The sequence below is a fragment of the Somniosus microcephalus genome, unplaced genomic scaffold (genome assembly GCF_052327205.1).
Source record: "Somniosus microcephalus isolate GS21.2 unplaced genomic scaffold, FLI_Smic_1.0 unresolved_chr1, whole genome shotgun sequence".
Taxonomy (NCBI): Eukaryota; Metazoa; Chordata; class Chondrichthyes; order Squaliformes; family Somniosidae; genus Somniosus; species Somniosus microcephalus.
In genome coordinates, this window is record NW_028225179.1 from 97,367,861 (window position 1) to 97,385,282 (window position 17,422).

At 46.8% G+C, this 17,422-nt stretch overlaps 1 pseudogene; it reads right to left on the bottom strand.

The window, feature by feature from the left end:
- LOC147095632 (zinc-binding protein A33-like) overlaps positions 1-12,633 on the bottom strand; it is a 186,682-nt pseudogene extending 174,049 nt beyond the window's left edge.
- Positions 12,634-17,422: the final 4,789 nt, after the last annotated feature.

The following is a 17,422-nucleotide window of genomic DNA, read 5'->3' on the forward strand; positions in this document are numbered from 1 at the left end:
CCTGGCACCGGGTAGGCAACACAACCTTTGGGACTCTCGCCTCAGCTGCAAAGAACCCTATCTATCCCCCTTATGATACTATCCCCTACCACTACAACACTTCTTTTTACACTCCCACTTGAATGGCTCCTCGTTCCACGGTGCTGTGGCCAGGTTGCTCATCCTCCCTGCAGTCCCCGTTCCCGTCCTCACAGGGAGTAAGAGCCTCGAACCTGTTGGACAAGAGCAAGGGGTGCAACTCCTCCAACACTACCTCCTGGATCCCCGTACCTGCCTCACTCATACTCACACACTCCTGTCCCTGACCACGGACTACATCTGAATTAATTAATCTAATTGGTGTGACTACTTCCTGGAACACAGGGTCCAGGTAACTCTCCCCCTCCCTGATGTGTCGCAGTGTTTGAAGCTCGGACTCCAGCTCTTCAACACGGAGCCGGAGTTCCTCGAGCAGCCAGCATTTACTGCAAATGTGATCACCGTGAGCATCAATGGTGTTCACCAGCTCCCACATATTGCAGCAGTAACACATCACCTGCTCTCCCATTCTATGTAATTAATTAAATTTATTATTATTTTTAAATACCCTCTGCCCCGAATCAAGATGATGAATATCACACCTCTATTTAATTGAAGTTACCAACTTATAAAATTTACCAACAAATTAAATTAAATCAAATCAATCCCATCAATTAAAATACAGTTAAATAGTATATTTAAGGGCCCTGGTTTATAAACAGTCCCCGCTACACCACAGAGAATTTAGAAACTATAAACCACAGAGTTTAAGTTTAAAAAGAGAGAAATACTCACCAACCAATCACTTACCTGCTTTCTGGTGACGTCACAACTCGATTACATTTTACCTCTCTCCTTCCGTCTGAGTTCTGAGTTTGGAGACTGGTGCGCCTACCTGGGTCTCTGGAGCCTTATATAGCCACGCTGCTGCCGCTGAAATGAAAGTCCCGCCGACGCTCTGAGGCCTACCTGGGTCTCTGGAGCATTATATAGGCCCGCTGCTGCTGCTGAAATGAAATTCCCGCCGATGCACTGAGGCCTACCTGTGTCTCTGGAACCTTATATAGCCCCTCTGCTGCCAATGAAATGAAATTCCCACCGATGCACTGAGGCCTACCTGGGTCTCTGGAGCCTTATATAGCCACGCTGCTGCCGCTGAAATGAAAGTCCCGCCGACGCACTGAGGCCTACCTGGGTCTCTGGAGCCTTATATAGCCACGCTGCTGCCGCTGAAATGAAAGTCCCACCGATGCTCTAAGGCCTACCTGGGTCTCTGGAGCCTTATATAGCCACGCTGCTGCCGCTGAAATTAAATTCCCGCTGACGCACTGAGGCCTACCTGGGTCTCTGGAGCCTTATATAGCCACGCTGCTGCCACTGAAATGAAATTCCCGCTGATGCACTGAGGCCTACCTGGGTCTCTGGAGCCTTTTATAGCCCCGCTGCTGCCGCTGAAATGAAATTCCCGCTGACACACTGAGGCCTACCTGTGTCTCTGGAGCCTTATATAGCCTCGCTGCTGCCACTGAAGTGAAATTCCCGCTGATGCACTGAGGCCTACCTGGGTCTCTGGAGCCTTTTATAGCCCCGCTGCTGCCGCTGAAATGAAATTCCCGCTGACACATTGAGGCCTACCTGGGTCTCTGGAGCCTTATATAGCCACGCTGCTGCCACTGAAATGAAATTCCCGCTGATGCACTGAGGCCCACCTGGGTCTCTGGAGCCTTTTATAGCCCCGCTGCTGCCGCTGAAATGAAATTCCCGCTGACGCACTGAGGCCTACCTGGGTCTCTGGAGCCTTATATAGCCCCGCTGCTGCCGCTGAAATGAAATTCCCGCTGACGCATTGAGGCCTACCTGGGTCTCTGGAGCCTTTTATAGACCCGCTGCTGCCGCTGAAATGAAATTCCCGCCGATGCACTGACGCCTACCTGGGTCTCTGGAGCCTTTTATAGGCCCGCTGCTGCCGCTGTAATGAAATTCCCACCGACTGACAGTGGCAGCTTGCGGGCCCGTCTCCACACCTGGCAAATCAGCATCTGAAAGCAGTGAGGTACAAGAGTTGCTTTAGCATGAGGACAGGGCGGCAGTGAGGGAGGCATGTGTGCTGAAATGCACTGTATTGGTTCGATAGTGGCAAAGGATGCTGGTGTGAGGCACAAGTGGAAGGAGAGTGGTAAAAATGTGATGACCTTACCATTGCAGTCCAGAACGGGGTCGGCATCTCCAGTGGCGACAGGGCCAATCATCTGGCCTGCCATAATCTGCTCCACTCGCTGCTCCAGAACGCTGAGGTCTTTAAGGTCAGAATGGCCTCCCCCGGTTCATTGCGGCTGCCTCCTATTGTGCGCCAGCTTGCCCTGCAAGAGAAAGGATGGGCTCTGAGTAGAGTGTGAAGCCCTGATTTTGGCTGCATTGCCTCCCATGGTAGAATAGCCCTTACAGTGTGAAGCCCTGATCTTGGCTGCACTGCCTCCCATGGTTGAATAGCCCTTAAAGTGCGAAGCCCTGATCTTGGCTGCACTGCCTCCCATGGTCGAATATCCCTTACAGTGTGAAGCCCTGGTCTTGGCTGCACTGCCTCCCATGGTCGAATAGCCCTTACAGTGTGAAGCCCTGATCTTGGCTGCACTGCCTCCCATGGTCGCATAGCCCTTACAGTGTGAAGCCCTGATATTGGCTGCACTGCCTCCCATGGTCGAATAGCCCTTACAGGGTGTAAAGTGGTGAATGTGCATGCGAGTGTCATGAAAGGCCCATAGGTGTTGAATGAGGGCTGGGCATTGGGGCTTTCAGGATCATCTGGCCATAAAGTGAGCTGCACATGCAGGGATGAAGAGGATACTGGAAAGGGTACTCACCCTGACAACCCGAGTGAGGTCGTTGAACTTCTTCCTGCATTGCACAGGGGTCCTAGGTAACATGCTGCTGGAGGTCACTCTATGTGCCACCTCCCTCCAAGCTTTTTGATATTCGTTGGGCAGCGGCCTCCACCCACTCTCCAGAAACAGGATAGATCGCCTGCGCTCCACTGCGGCATCCAGAACCTGCAGGGCCCCCTCACTGAACCGCTGCACTCGCTCCCTGGCCCTCTCCATGGTCCTAGGCGTTAGAATGCGGCAGCAGCTCTGTACAGGCCGAGAATCAGGGCTCCAATGTGCAGGGCATGGCTGCAGTCCAAATCGACCATCCCCCTTTAAGAGCTGGCTGGCACCAGCGTGTCTGCCTGCAATCACTAACGGGGTGCACCTGTGCTGCGCCCGTCCTTGGTGGTAGCGCCTCGCTTCTCTGGCTTAGCACCTTAGGACAGTCATGCAGTGCCTGCTTTAGCACTCCAAGCACCTCTTGGGGTGAAGCAGGTCAATTTCGCTGAAGGTGGTGATAATTTGCGCCGGGCGCTAAATTTAGCGCCCGCTCAACTATAATGCCCCTAACGTGGCGATACTGAATTTCTAGGCCATTCTCTTTTCTCCAGTGCAGATGCAGTTTTGCACACAGATTAGCAAAGAATAATGGGCTAGATTTTCAGTATAGGCAGTTTTGGGGCGCTAACCTTAGCGCCCGCCCGAAGTTAGCGCCCGCCCCAAAGTAGCGCCCCGTTGCCGGGAATTCAGTGGCTTCGCCCTAAGAAGTTGGTGGAGCGCTAAAAGAGGCGTTCCACTACTCTCTTTAGGCGCTAAGCCGGCGGTCCAGAGGGATAGCGCCCAGGCGGGGCGCAGCACGGGTGCGGTCATTTTTGCACTGACAGCAGACCCCGTGGTGCCGACCAGCTCTTAAAGGGGGAAGGGACGAATTGGTCTGCTGCCACGCCCTGCACACTGCAGCCTTGCAAAGAGGCCTCAACACTACTGCTCAGCCCCAGGGAGTCATGGCAACGCCAGAGAAGGCCCGTCAGTGTGCCCTGCGCTTCTCAAAGGGTGATCTGGACATAATGGTCACAGCTCTGGAGGTGAGGCGCAAGATCTTGTTTCCAGAGAGTGGGAGGAATCCAACCCACCACGACTACACCAAAGCCTGGAAGCAGATCGCCCAGAGGGTGACGTTCACCGGCGAGGCCCCCAGGACCCACACACAATGCCGTAAGAAATACAACGATCTGACCAGGATTGTGAGGGTGAGTAGCCTTTCCAGTCTCCTCCTCATTCTTGCATGTACACCTGACATGATGGGCAAAGGGACCTGAAAGTCCTTTTGGCCAGCCCTCAGCCAGCAGCATTGGGACAGTCATGAGCATCAAATGGCCATTCGGCACTCTACACTTTGGCCCAGCTATTCCACCATGGGAGGCAGTGGACAGTACATCAGGGATTCACTCTGTCCAAGCTATTCCACCATGGGAGGCAGTGCACACTACATCAGGGCTTCACTGCGCACTTACAGCCCGTCCTTTCTCTTGCAGGCTAAAGTAGCATTTAATTGCCAGGCCCGTGCCAGGGGTGGCCGCACCAAGCTGCAGAAGCTCACTCGGCTGGAGGAGCGCGTGTGTGTGCTCATGGGAGCCCGTGTGATTGTCCCCACAGCGTGCGGTGTATCCGACCCTCCACTGCCCGGCAATGGTAAGGACCTCGCCTTTTGGCCCTCTCGCGTCGCACTGGCCCATCCGAGCTACCTCCTTTGCCACTGTCCCACCAATGCGCTGAATCCCACCAGTCCTAACTCCCTCGCTGACGCCGTCTCCTCACTCTGAAGCTACTCTTGTGCATTCCTGCTTTCAGCTGGTGACGACCAGGACCCTGAGGCTGCCAGTGACAGCACCTCCAACCAGGAGGAGGAGGAGGAGCAAGCCGGACCTTCGGGGGAACAGTCACGTCCCGCAGGAGAGGAGGAAATGCTCGACACCTCCTCACTGGACGAGTGCCTGGAGGAACTGTCGCAGGGCAATGCAGCTTCTGGGACCAGTGGCGTCCAGCCACCCAGCAGCCGTGCGCGTGGCCCGTGGCCTTCCCCCCAAAGGGGGGAAGGATCAGAGGGGAGTGCTGCTGCTCGGCACACTCGCCGTCACCAACGCGGCAAGGGTCCCCTAGTTCGGCCCCCTCCTCCCCAGCGGGAGAGTCGCGACTCCAGTCCGGACACCTTCACTTCGGAGGAGGTGCGGAAGCTCGATCAGATGGCCGACGACTCGGACCAGCGCCACACGGAGCTCATGAGCGTGGTGGGGCGCATGCCTGAGGCCATCGAGTCGCTGGCGACCAGTGTGCGCGAGTTCGGGGCAGCAACTGCCGCGACTGGCCGCATGCTAACTGATGCCGTCAAGACCCTGGCGGATGTGATGCGCGCGCACACCAGGACCACAGGGCCACTCACTGCTGCCACACGCGCTGTCTCAGGCAGGCATCGCCAGGGCAGGCGCCGCGCTGGACCATCCCAGCAAGCCGGCCGTCGGCTGATTGCTGCGGATCCTGCAGTGCGGGCCTGGCCGAGTGCCACCGCGCCACAGCACCAGCCAGCGCATCCCAGACGCCAGCTGGCCCACATTGCGCCATCCGTCGCCGCCATTCCCCCTCTGGGGCGTCAAGGGCAAGCGGCTGCAGCTGATGGTGGCCAGGCTCAGGTGCGCCACTCAGGAGACAGCCCCTCGAGGCCCAAACGCCGTGTAGGCCGCCCCCCCAGCGGCATCTGGCGGAAGGGCATCTGAGCCTCAGGCGCCTTCCCCCAGCCTCGCAGCAGCCACTGGGCAGAGCTTGCGAAGGAGCAGCAGGCAGGGCAGGGGAGGCAAAATGCTGGCCAAGGTCTCGCACTCGCGGGCCACTCAGTAGAGGGTGTGGCCAGCTTTCCTTTAATATGGCGGTGGCCATCTTTATTTTGCCCATGGTTGTGCTTTTGGAGGGCTTTTTTTTTGCGTTAGGCCGACGTTGAGGCCCGGTTTCAATAAAGGTGGAGTGGCTCCTCCCCAGTTTGTGGGAGTGAGTCGTTTGTTGGGCTTTTTGTGGGGCCCGTTTATTGTTTTTGGGGATTCATGTGGGAAGGGCTTTTCATTTTTGTGTAATAAAAAATTATCTTTATTCATGCAGTCTCCATGGTTGTTCTTCTTAGTGTTTGTTGGCTTCGCCGGCTGAGGGGTTGCGGAGCGGCTGCATTCATCTTCCCTCATGGCCCCTGGCCATTCCCTGACAGGGGGCTTAGAAGTACCGTGTAATAAGGTGGCGTCGTGCGGCCCTTGGCCCTGGTCGCTCCCTCCTGGGAACGTACTCCTGCTCCTCCTCCTCCTCCTCCTCCTCCTCCTCATGCTCCTCCTGCTCCTCCTCCTGAGGTGCTGGTCCAACGTCAGGTGGCAGTGCCTGAGTCCTGCGGATAGCCAGGTTGTGTAGCATGCAGCAAACCACCACAAATTGGGAGACCCGGTCCGGTGAATACTGGAGAGCTCCTCCGGAGCGATCAAGGCAGCGGAACCGCTGCTTGAGGACCCCAATAGTTAGCTCGATGATGTTGCGGGTGGTTTGATGGCTCTCGTTGTAGGCCTCTTCAGCAGCGGTCCTGGGCGCGCGGAGCGGGGTCATGAGCCAGGTGCACAAAGGATAGCCTTTGTCCCCGAGTAGCCATCCTCTTGGGGGAGGCTGTGCCTGGAACATGTCATGCACAGTACTCTGCCGCAGGATAAAGGCATCGTGGCTGCTGCCTGGGAAGCTGGCATTGACTGCCATGATGCGCTGCTTGTGGTCACAGACCAGCTGCACATTCAGAGAATGGTAGCCCTTCCTGTTGCGATACTGCTCGCCATGCTCCAGAGGGGCCCGCAAAGCCACATGCGTACAGTCAATGGCGCCCTGCACCAAGGGGAATTCCCCGAGTCTGGAAAATCCCAATGCGCGCTGATGCTGGCTCTCCAGGGCCATGGGGAAGGAGATGAATTGGCTTCTCCTTCTGAACAGTGCTTCGGTCACCTAGCGGATGCAGCGATGCGTGCCGTACTGGGAGATGTTTGCTATGTCCCCAGCAGCGTATTGGAAGGAGCCGGTGGCATAGAAGTTCAATGCCACCGTCACCTTCACTTCCACCGACAGAGACGTCCTGCACCTGAGCTTTGGCCGCAGATCTCGGCGAAGCAGGTGGCAGATCTCTGCAATCACCCCCTTTCGGAATCGGAGCCTTTTAACACATCGCGCGGCACTCATGTTTAGGTAGGAGCGCTGCTGGCGGTATAGCCTGATTGGGTAAGGCCTACGTGGCCGACGCCTGTAGCCCCCTCTGCCTCTAGCCAGGGCTGCCCCTCTCACAATGCGTCTGCGAGCCCTACGGACATGGAGCTGCAGCTCCGCGTTGGCACCCCATGCAACCCCCATCAAATCCTGGAAAACACTCTAATTTCCAAATGGCCACTTGCAGCGCTGTTGCCTGAGTCCAAAAATACCTGGCTCTTGCTGCTTGAAACCAGTTAGCTATCCTCCTTGTTGTGTCTCCAGAAATGCGTTGCACAAGACTGTTTTCTGAAAAAAGGATGGCCTTTATACTGGAGAGGACGTTCCCTTTAATTAGCGCCCCCCGGGGCCCGCGCTGGTTGTGTTGCGTTCCTTTTTCCAAACGCTCCGGCCGCCCGCCGCACAATGGGGCGGTCCGACTGAAGTTTGCAATCGGGGCGGCCAAAGGGCGTTGCACGAGGATGTGACGTCATTTTCTGCGCGCGCATCCGTGCGGGCGCTAAACTTTGCGCCGGCGCTAACGGGCAACTTAATTTGGGGCGGGGCGCAAACTGCGCTGCGCCCGGGCGCTACATGCATAGCGCCCGGAAATCACTTCTCTTAAGGCGCTAACTGCTGGCGCAAGCAACTGAAAATCTAGCCCAATGTGTATTATCGATTGTACTGCAGCTGAAGTCCGTCCACCTTTGTATGTGCGGTGTGATGAAGTGAAATCCCAACATATGCATTATACTGTAGGGAGTAATTTAACTCTGGGTGATGGTATAAAATGGGCGTTATCGACTTGGCATCCCTTCATAGGCCCGCCCACTTACCCCTTTAATAGAAAGGGAGTTTGAGCGCGGTTTATAATCGGTGGGTTAAATTCATATCATCCTTTTAACAACAAGACATTTCTGGGTTTCAAGGCATTCAACTGCTCCTAATGTTCAGCATTTGTTTTCCTTATTAGATTTAACGAGGAAGCTAAAGCATGTAAATATTATTTGAGTTCTTTAAATTGCTTTCTGCACTTTTACAGTCATTGTAAACATGAGGTTATCCGATAAGCAGCTTAAAACCAAACTCCATCGATTGCAAAGAATGCGGCATTCGGGATTTCGTCACACAATGTTATGAGCTGCAAGGCACGGTGGAGGGAGCTGTAGGAAGGAAATGTATGGGTCAAACTACGTTGCATTGTCACTTGAAGCAACAATGGTAGAGATTGGGAAACGTTTGTGCCTTCACGGGTAATGTTTGAAAATTGTCCTTATACTTTTTCAAGTAAAAATGGATTAGCCTAGACTCATTTCAGCTGAAATGTTTTTGACAACAATTATTTATTTGATTGGATACATCATAGCTATGATTTTAACTGCATCTTTGATGCAGTTTTATTTTGTATTAAATTGATTGCTGCACGTTTTATAAATACACAGGATACGTTAAACAACCAATAAATGCACAGCTGTTAACTAAAAAGTGAGGAGGAGTTGCGTAAATTTACAAATATACAGTTACAGGATGGTGTCTTGTTTTAAACTTATTCGAATTCTTTCAAATCGCTGCTTCATTAAATTATCTTCCAGCCAGTCTGAAATTGGTGATGCGAGAGTTGATTCCACCCTCAAGGTTTCTTCTCAAAGTTTGCGCAACCAAGAAGCCACTAACCCCTTCCTTCTACTCTCTCAACTCATTAATCTTTAAAATTTACTGATCAATATTTTGCTTAGTTGCAATGCTGAATGTAAAGACAGCACACTCTATTATAGTTATTTGTTTAATTTCAGGAGTTATGTTAACTCCCCCAGGTTTTGTTAAAGTTAAGATTTAGTGGTTTCCAGCAGATGTCAGAGGAATGTCATCAAATGTCAGAGTCTGGAGACAAGGTGGAGCAAGGCTTAGACTCCCAAAGTCACGGTCTTAACCAATTCAGTTCCCCATCCCAGCTTGCAAGATAGCGTGCTCGAGCCAGGAGGCTTTGGCATTACCTTCGAAAGTAACTGCAATCGCTCCTGTCTCTGCTATAAAACCTGAGCATCTTTTTTATCAATAACAAAATATACTGATACGTGTTGCTATTCAAGCATCTGAAAAGGGTAACATTATACATATAGGGTTCCCCTTTAAGGACGGGATAAAAAAAAGTTCAGTATAAGAAAGAGGCCAGCATCAGTAGTACCTGCACAGCATTGTGCGTGAAGTAAGCTTGGAATAGAGGAAGCATTATTTCCAATGCCACGTGAGCTTTGAGCGTGTGCAAATTATTTGTACTGCAGAACCTATGTTCAGCTTGAATAGATATAATTTATTTAATTCTTTGAAGTCATTACATATTTAATTGACTTAATTATTGCAACTAGGGGCGATTAATGATATTCTTCAATGCATTGCTGAATTTCCACTGGGACACTGATAAATAAACCTGTTTGTGCAGAAACTCAAATTTCTAATCTTAATATCCAGTTTCTCTCATGATGGTGAGAGGATCAGAATAATCTATCTCTAAAGATTGAGGATCTGTAAATTGCACCCTTATGTAATATAGGAAAGTTATCCTCCAGAAAAGTATAAAACTACAAAAGTTGTATAGAATTAAAATGATGGATTTCCTTCGGTTCGCCATTTCAGAATCATTGTGATTGTCACCATTCTTGATTCCTCGGATACCCCTCCTCATTCTATTGGCCAGTTCAATGTGTCTGTTGTCCAGAGCATTGAGCAGTGAAATCAACACAAATTGAACAAAGGGGGTTAATATGGTGTCCAACCCGAAAAATGCAACCCATATGGGTACGGTCCAGCAGCTTGATTTTACATAGCAGGACCACCTCTAAATGGGCTGCAGGTTCCAATTGGCAATTTAAAGGGAATTGCTGCCAAGATTATCATAGGCTGTGCTTTGCTGAATACCATAAATTATGTTCACAGGAAGTAACTGCTTATAATAAATTACTTCCCGTCTTGACCCAGGAGGCAGGTCAAACATTTGTGTTTCCAGATGCCTTTCAGGCCACCTATCGTCACAAATACAAGAAAAACAATGTCAATATCCTGGCTGCCCTTTCAGACAAATGCTATGGTCATTTCAAGAGGTAAGCATTAAAAGAAATGGCGCTTCAAAAAAATTAACAAACGGCCAATTGGGCCAATCTTCATTTTGGGCTGAAACCGCATCTTTTATACCCGCTGATTTCCATTTTCATTGAAGTCAAGGAACAGAAAATTGGAAATAGTGAAAAATTTGCAACCAAATTGCTATTAACTGTTTTCTGCTACTGCCAAAAATTATTTCACAGCTTTGGGTGATAATGTAAGTTGAAGATATCAAAGTAGCCACTCATTATATAGATATCAATAAAGAGAAATCAGCTGACATGCATAATGGGAAGTCAATACCATTGTGCCCATTTTAGACTAACGCCCAATGTTAACTGAGCACTTACTTCGGGAAAAACCTGTGTGTCAGCAATTATAGCTTGTTATTCTCCCATTATTGCATCATAGTGGAAATGATAAAACAAACTAATAAGTTCCCCGACAATGATTGTACCAACTGAGCACCTGCTCCCATTCAAAATTTGTTAAAATATGAACTCAATTAAATTTAACTTAACATCACCAGTGGGGAACTGAAGATATCGGATTGGCCGCCCCTTTATGCCACATTGGAAGTTAAATCTGGTGCGGTGAAAACACTCAGTCAAATCAAACCATATGTTTCCGGCCTGGCCAGTTAGTTTAAAATCTGTTGAATAGTAGTTTCCTCTGTGTATAACTAATCATTTTATGCATTTTTTTCGGAACGGCATCAATGTAAAAACAATTTTGAATTTAATTGATCAGGAAGGTAATTTCAACATCTTATATTGGATAAGAAAGATAAGCACATAAGAACATAAGAAATAGGAGCAGGATTACACCATTTGGCTCGCCTAACCGGCTCCGCCATTCGATAAGTTCATGTCAGATCTTCTGCTTCATCTCCACTTTCCTGCACTATCCCCATATCCCTTGAATCACAATATACAAAAATCTATCGATCTCTGTCTTGAATATACTCAACGACTGAGCCTCCACAGCCTTCTGGGGTAGAGAATTCCAAAGATTCACCAGACTCTGAGTGAATAAATTTCTCCTCATCTCATTTCTAAATGGGCGACCCCTTATTCTGAGACTGTGACCGCTGGTTCTAGACGCCACAGCCAGGGGAAACATCCTCCGTGCATCTACCTTGTCAAACCATGTAAGAATTATGCATGTTTCAATGAGGTCACCTCTCATTTTTCTAAACTATAGAAAACATAGGCCTAGTCTACTCAATCTGTCCTCCCAAGACAACCTCCAATCCCAGGAACCAGTCTGATGAACATTTGTTGCACTCCCTCTATGGCAAGTATATCGTTCCTTAGATAAGGAGACCAAAACTGTACACCACACTGCAGGTGTGGTCTCACCAGAGCCCTATATAATTGCTTTGAAACTTCTTTACTCCAATCCACTTTTAATAATGGCCAACATAATATTTGCTTCCCTAATTGCTTGCTGTACTTGCATGTTAACTTTCAGTGATTCGTGTAGAAGGACACACAGGTCCCTGTGAAGACCAACGTTTACAATCTCTCACTATTTAAATAATACTCTGCCTTTCTATTTTTCCTACCAAAGTGGATAACTTCACCTTTCACCACGTTATATTCTATTTGCCATGTTCTTGCCCACGCAATTAGCCTGTCTATAAGCCCTTGAAGACTCCTTGCATCCTCCTCACTACTTACATTCCCACCCAGGTTAATAAATCCGTGCCAAATCCAATTATTATTTTCTAAGTGCCCTGTTACCAAGTTCTTAATAATAGATTCTAGCATTTCCCCTACTCTTGATGTCAGGCTAACTGGCCTCTAGTTCCCCGTTTTCTCTTACCCTCCTTTCTTAAATAGTGGGGTTACATTTGATATCTTGCAATCCACGGGAACCGTTCTAGAATCTATGGAATTTAGGAAAATGACAACCATCTCTAGCTATCTCTATAGTCACCTCTTTCAAAGCCCTAGGATGTAGGCCATCAGCTCCAGGGGATTTATCGGCATTCAGCCACGTTAATTTCTCCAGTACAATTTTTTTATTAATACTAATTTCTTTCAGTTCCTCATTCTCGCTAGACCCTTAGTTCTCCACTATGTCCAGGAAGTTTTATGCGTCTTTTTCCATGAAGACAGACACAAAGTATTTGTTTTGTTTCTCTGCCATTTCCTTATTCCCCATTATAATTTCTCTTGTCTAAACCTGTAAGGGACCCACATTTACTTCGTTAATCTTTCCCTTTTTACATACAAACAGATGCTTTTACAGACGGTTTGTATATCCCTCTCTAATTTACTCTCACATTCTATTCTCCATTTCTTCATCAATTTCTGGGTCCTACCTGCTTAATTTGAAAATTCTCGCAATCCTCAGGCTTACTACTCTTTCTGGCAATATTATCATCCTCTTCCATTGATCTAATAGTACCTTTAACATACCTTGTTAGCCATGGTTGGAACACTTTCCTTGTGGGCTTTATGTGCCTTAAATGAATGCATATGGGTTGTAAATTTATATTAATTCTTTAAATGCTAGCCATTGCTTGTCTATCATCACACATTTTATTGTAGTTTCTCAGTCCACCTTAGCCAACTCGCCCCGCATACCTACGTATTTTGCTTTGTTTAGATTTAAGACCTGAGTTTCGGATTAAACTAAATCTCTTTCAAACTCAATCTAAAATTCTGACATATTATGGTCACACGTCCCTAAAGTCCACTTTACTATAAGTTTGTTATTGCACAATACTAGTCTGATTCCCGAGTTGGTTCCTCAAAATACTGATCCAGAAAACTATCTTGCATACATTCCATGAAATCGTCCTCCACACTATTACTGCAAATTTGATTTGTCCAGTCCATATGATTACTGTATTACCCTTGTTACATGCGCCTCTAATTTCCAGATTTATACGCTGCCCTAAATGATATCTATTGTTTGGAGGCCTATAAACAACTCCACCAACGTTTTCTACCCTTTGCTGTTTCTTAACATCACCCAAACTGATTCTACTTGATAATCTGGCTCAGAGAAAATTCCCTGTTTAAAGCGCTCTGTCCCTGTGTTGTCTTGCTGACAGATGTCTTTAAGATAATGAATGTTTTGTTAGGGATGACGTACAGAGAGTGTTTCCAATTGTGGGTGAGGCACGGGTGGTTCCAAATCTAGAGCTCATAAATATAAGATAGTGAATTAAAAATCCAATGCGGAATCCAGGAGAAACATACTTATGTAAAAATTGGTACAAACGTGGAAAGAGCTACCACAAGGGAAAATTCAAGCAGGTAGCATAGATGCATTTAAGGGGAAGGTGGATAAGCACATGAGGGAGTACTTTGTCAACCACGATGATATGCGATTGGTGTCACGTATAGGCCAGAACTGGTAAGGACAGAAGCTATCCTTCCAATAAGACAATAGTTTTTTTGACAATTCGGCTGCTTCATGTCTTACTGTTAACAGCATTTTAACTCCAGCGTTTTTTTTACAATGAACTAAGATTAAACTCACAAACAACCAAAGTGCGATTTGAACTTACATTCTCTGGATAATCACTTTCAGAGCTCTGGCTTACTATTCCAGAAACATAAGCACTAGCATACCATGCCTATGGCTCCTCATAATCATCTGGGGGCCTGCTGCCAAAGTTCAGGCACCTGTCTTATAGACTCGTCAAGAAAGAGCCTGACTTAGCGAGATTGAGTAGACTAGGTCTATATTATCTAGAGCTTAGGAGAATTAGAGGTGACCTCACTGAAAGGTTAAACATTCTTATGGGGCTTAACAGAGTAAATAGTGGAAGGATGTCTGCCTGGCTGGAAAGCCTAGAAGTAGGTGTCACAGTCTCAGAATAAGGAGTCGACATTTGGGACTGAGATGAGGAAAAGTTTCTTCACTCAAAGTGTTATGAATCTTTGCCGTTCTGTACCCCAGAGGGTTGTGGATGCTCAGTCGTTGAGTATCTTCGATAGATTTTTGGATATTAAAGGAATTAAGGAGTATGGGCATAGGGCGGGTAGGTGTTGAGGTAGTAGATCAGCCCTGGACTTTGCACACGAGGACATTGTTTTCCGCTTAATTCTAAACAGATTTATGAAGCATTAACAGAACAAACAAACAGCAGTATTAGCTTCAATGATTTTTAGAGTAGTTGCATCGCGTTGTAAAAAAGTTATATGTGTGCAATTTGTGTGTGTTATAATAGCACTGTTATTAATTTTCTTATGCAGCGATACATTTACTTGAATTAAATGGTCAGACATGTGGGCAGGGTCCTTTCTGGGCATTTTCCACTCTCCGCCCAGTTTCCTGTATTCATGGTGATCAGGTTATCCAATCAACCCAGGCACAGGAGTGGCAGTATCTGCCCCAGTCCTCTCTACAAACCATCAGAGCAATTTCCTCTGATTTAAAAACCACGGACATTAAACTCCACAAGTCTTCGTGAAATTGAATAACTCTGTTAAAATTCCAAACCCGCCATACTGCCATATGCCTGAACTTGAATTGAGTGGCTTTCCTCAGAAACAATGCCCAACAACACACTGAACATTCACAACAAAAATGTCCTAAGAAATGCTGAGACATGATTTCTGTGCGTGAAGCTGGTTTTAAACACTTGTGTACCATTACAGGATTAGAGAAGCTTTCAACAATCTAAATCTAAGGCAAATGAAGCGCTCAGTTACCCCACAGCCAACACTTACATCTGCCTAAATCTGCAGTGGAATTTATGTAAAGATGATATTGCCCATGAGTCTGTTTAAATCTGCTAACAACCTTTGGTTATTGAACGGCAGGAAGATAGTTCAGGCCAATCCAGACCTCATCAGAACTGCACAGATGCTTAGTTGTATTCGAAGATGGATCCCAGGTTGATTTGTCCCTCACTAACCCAAGGTTGCTTCTGTGTATTATCTCATTCCAACAGCTGGCCAGGCTTTTTTGAGATCCTGAGCTGTGCAAGATGACTCTCCATAAAAGAGACTCACTGTTTCCAAATAACTGTTCTCAAAGTATTTTCAGATATTTATCAGAAACATGATGGCCCAGAATTTACGGAATTCTCACGATCACTGTGGCGAGAATTTGCTTTTCTTCAACGTTCAAGAGATTTCATTGCTCAGTCGTGGGAACCCCCGGTACGAAGCTGCTGTGACGTCAGCAAGCTCTCTAAGCACCCAATCACATTGCAGAATTCTCACAGATAGAGATCCAGGAAATGAGAAGCTGCTTTTATGTGGAATGTTTAAAAAAGTTACAGAGAGTAAATCAGAGATTGGGATAAGTCAGAACCTTACAAACAAAATTATTAAATAATAACACGGCAGAATTTACTGTAACTGGTGAACGAATGGCCCCTGCCGTTCGTTAGATTGCCCCTTGTCCATTTAATTTCCATGAGTTTTGCACGGCAACTTGCTACAAGTGCGACATCGAAAGGATGTGATGCTGTTGACCAGGCATCTGGGACTTGTGTGAACAGGTAAAGTCACTGTGCAGCCCATTAACTTATCAGGTGGACGAATTGTTACTCAACAGCGCAGAGGCTGAACCAAGAAGTGTGAGTTGGAATGGTGAACTTAATGTCAAATCAGGTGCAGAAAAAGAAATAAACAGAGAAACAGAAAAATTTGTTTAAGAGGGAGAGAGACAAGAAAAAGTTAAAAAAACACATGTAATGATTTCAAAATCTTCGAGAACAGTCAATGACACTCCACACTTCTGGAAGTTAATTTTCAGCACCAGCGAAGTTGGTTGGCAGGAAGTAATACTTATTACGACATTATAAAGGGTACTTAGAATGAAATGGACAAGCTCTGAATTTCTGTGGCGAGTTTAGTCCATATCTATGACGCTAAGTATAGGAACTTAATGCCCTTCCACTCATTTCAATGGGGAGGCAAGACGGCAATGTGCCGTTTTCACGCAGCTTACAGCAGAGTAGCGCATCTTGAACAGCAACTTCCGCATTTTGCAAATTAACTGCGCATCTGTGCTCGCCTGAAATTGCTGTTCGCTTTGCACATGTATAAAGGGGAGAGCCGTTAGCGTCGACGTTATTTTGACTGCAACTTCTAGTTCTTTGTCTTGTTTTAATGGATTAATACTCCTTCAAGTCACTGCATCTTTACATTTTCTTCCAGCTAATCTGAAGCTTCTGTTTTGATAGTAACTCCAGCCTCAACGTTTATTTTCAAAGTTTGCACAGCCAAGAAGTAATTAACACCTTCCTTATATTCTCTCAAGTAACTAAGCTTGGATATTTAATCATCAAAATTTTGCTTCGTTGCATTGCTGAAATTAAAGTCTCAAACTGTATTAGATATTTGTGTAAAGTTTCAGGACTCAAGTTGAGTGTCTCAGGTTTTGCTTTTGCTACTGATTTATTTGTTTTGTCAGTGACCAGAAGAATATCCTCAAATGTCACATATGGTGACAAGGCAGAGTAAGAAATGGTCTTGCAAAGGTATGGTTTTAACCTATTCAGTGCCATTGCTCACCTCCCAAGACGGATTGCTCGAAGGGGGAGACATGGGCGTTTCCTCCTTAAGTAACTACGAGCGCTCCTGTCTCTGCTGCCAAATCACTAAGCCTGGGCATCATATTTTCTATTGATAGAAGCTGCTGCTCAAGCACTTGAGAAGAATAAAAATATACGTGAATGGTTCTCATTTATGGACATGGGATAATATATTTTTAAAAGAGTCCAGTCTAGGTGGTTCCTGTACAATGGTCTGTGTAATTTAATTTTGGAACAAAGGAACCCATTATTTCCCCTGCCACGTGAGATTTGTGAGTATGCACACTATTTCTAATCGAGTTTCTGATTTGTTTTAACTGATGAAGTCATTTGCTATTGAATTGACTACTAATTACAGCCAATGGATGCTTACTAATGTTTTGAATATCTGTCTGAATTTCCTCCAGGACACTGCATAAATAAACATGTTTGTGCAGCAACTCAAAGTCCTAATCATATATTCCGTTTCCCTATAATGTTGAGATGGTATAATTTGCCTGTAATTATTCAGCATCTATATATTACACACATATGTCATGTAGGAAATAATAGTATAAAACTAATTAATTCATAATGGTATCAAGCTAAAAAAGGTGGACTGCAGAAAAAGGATGGATTTCCCTCGGTTTTCCATCTCTGTATCATTGTGATTCTCACCATTGTTCTTTCCTCGGAGACT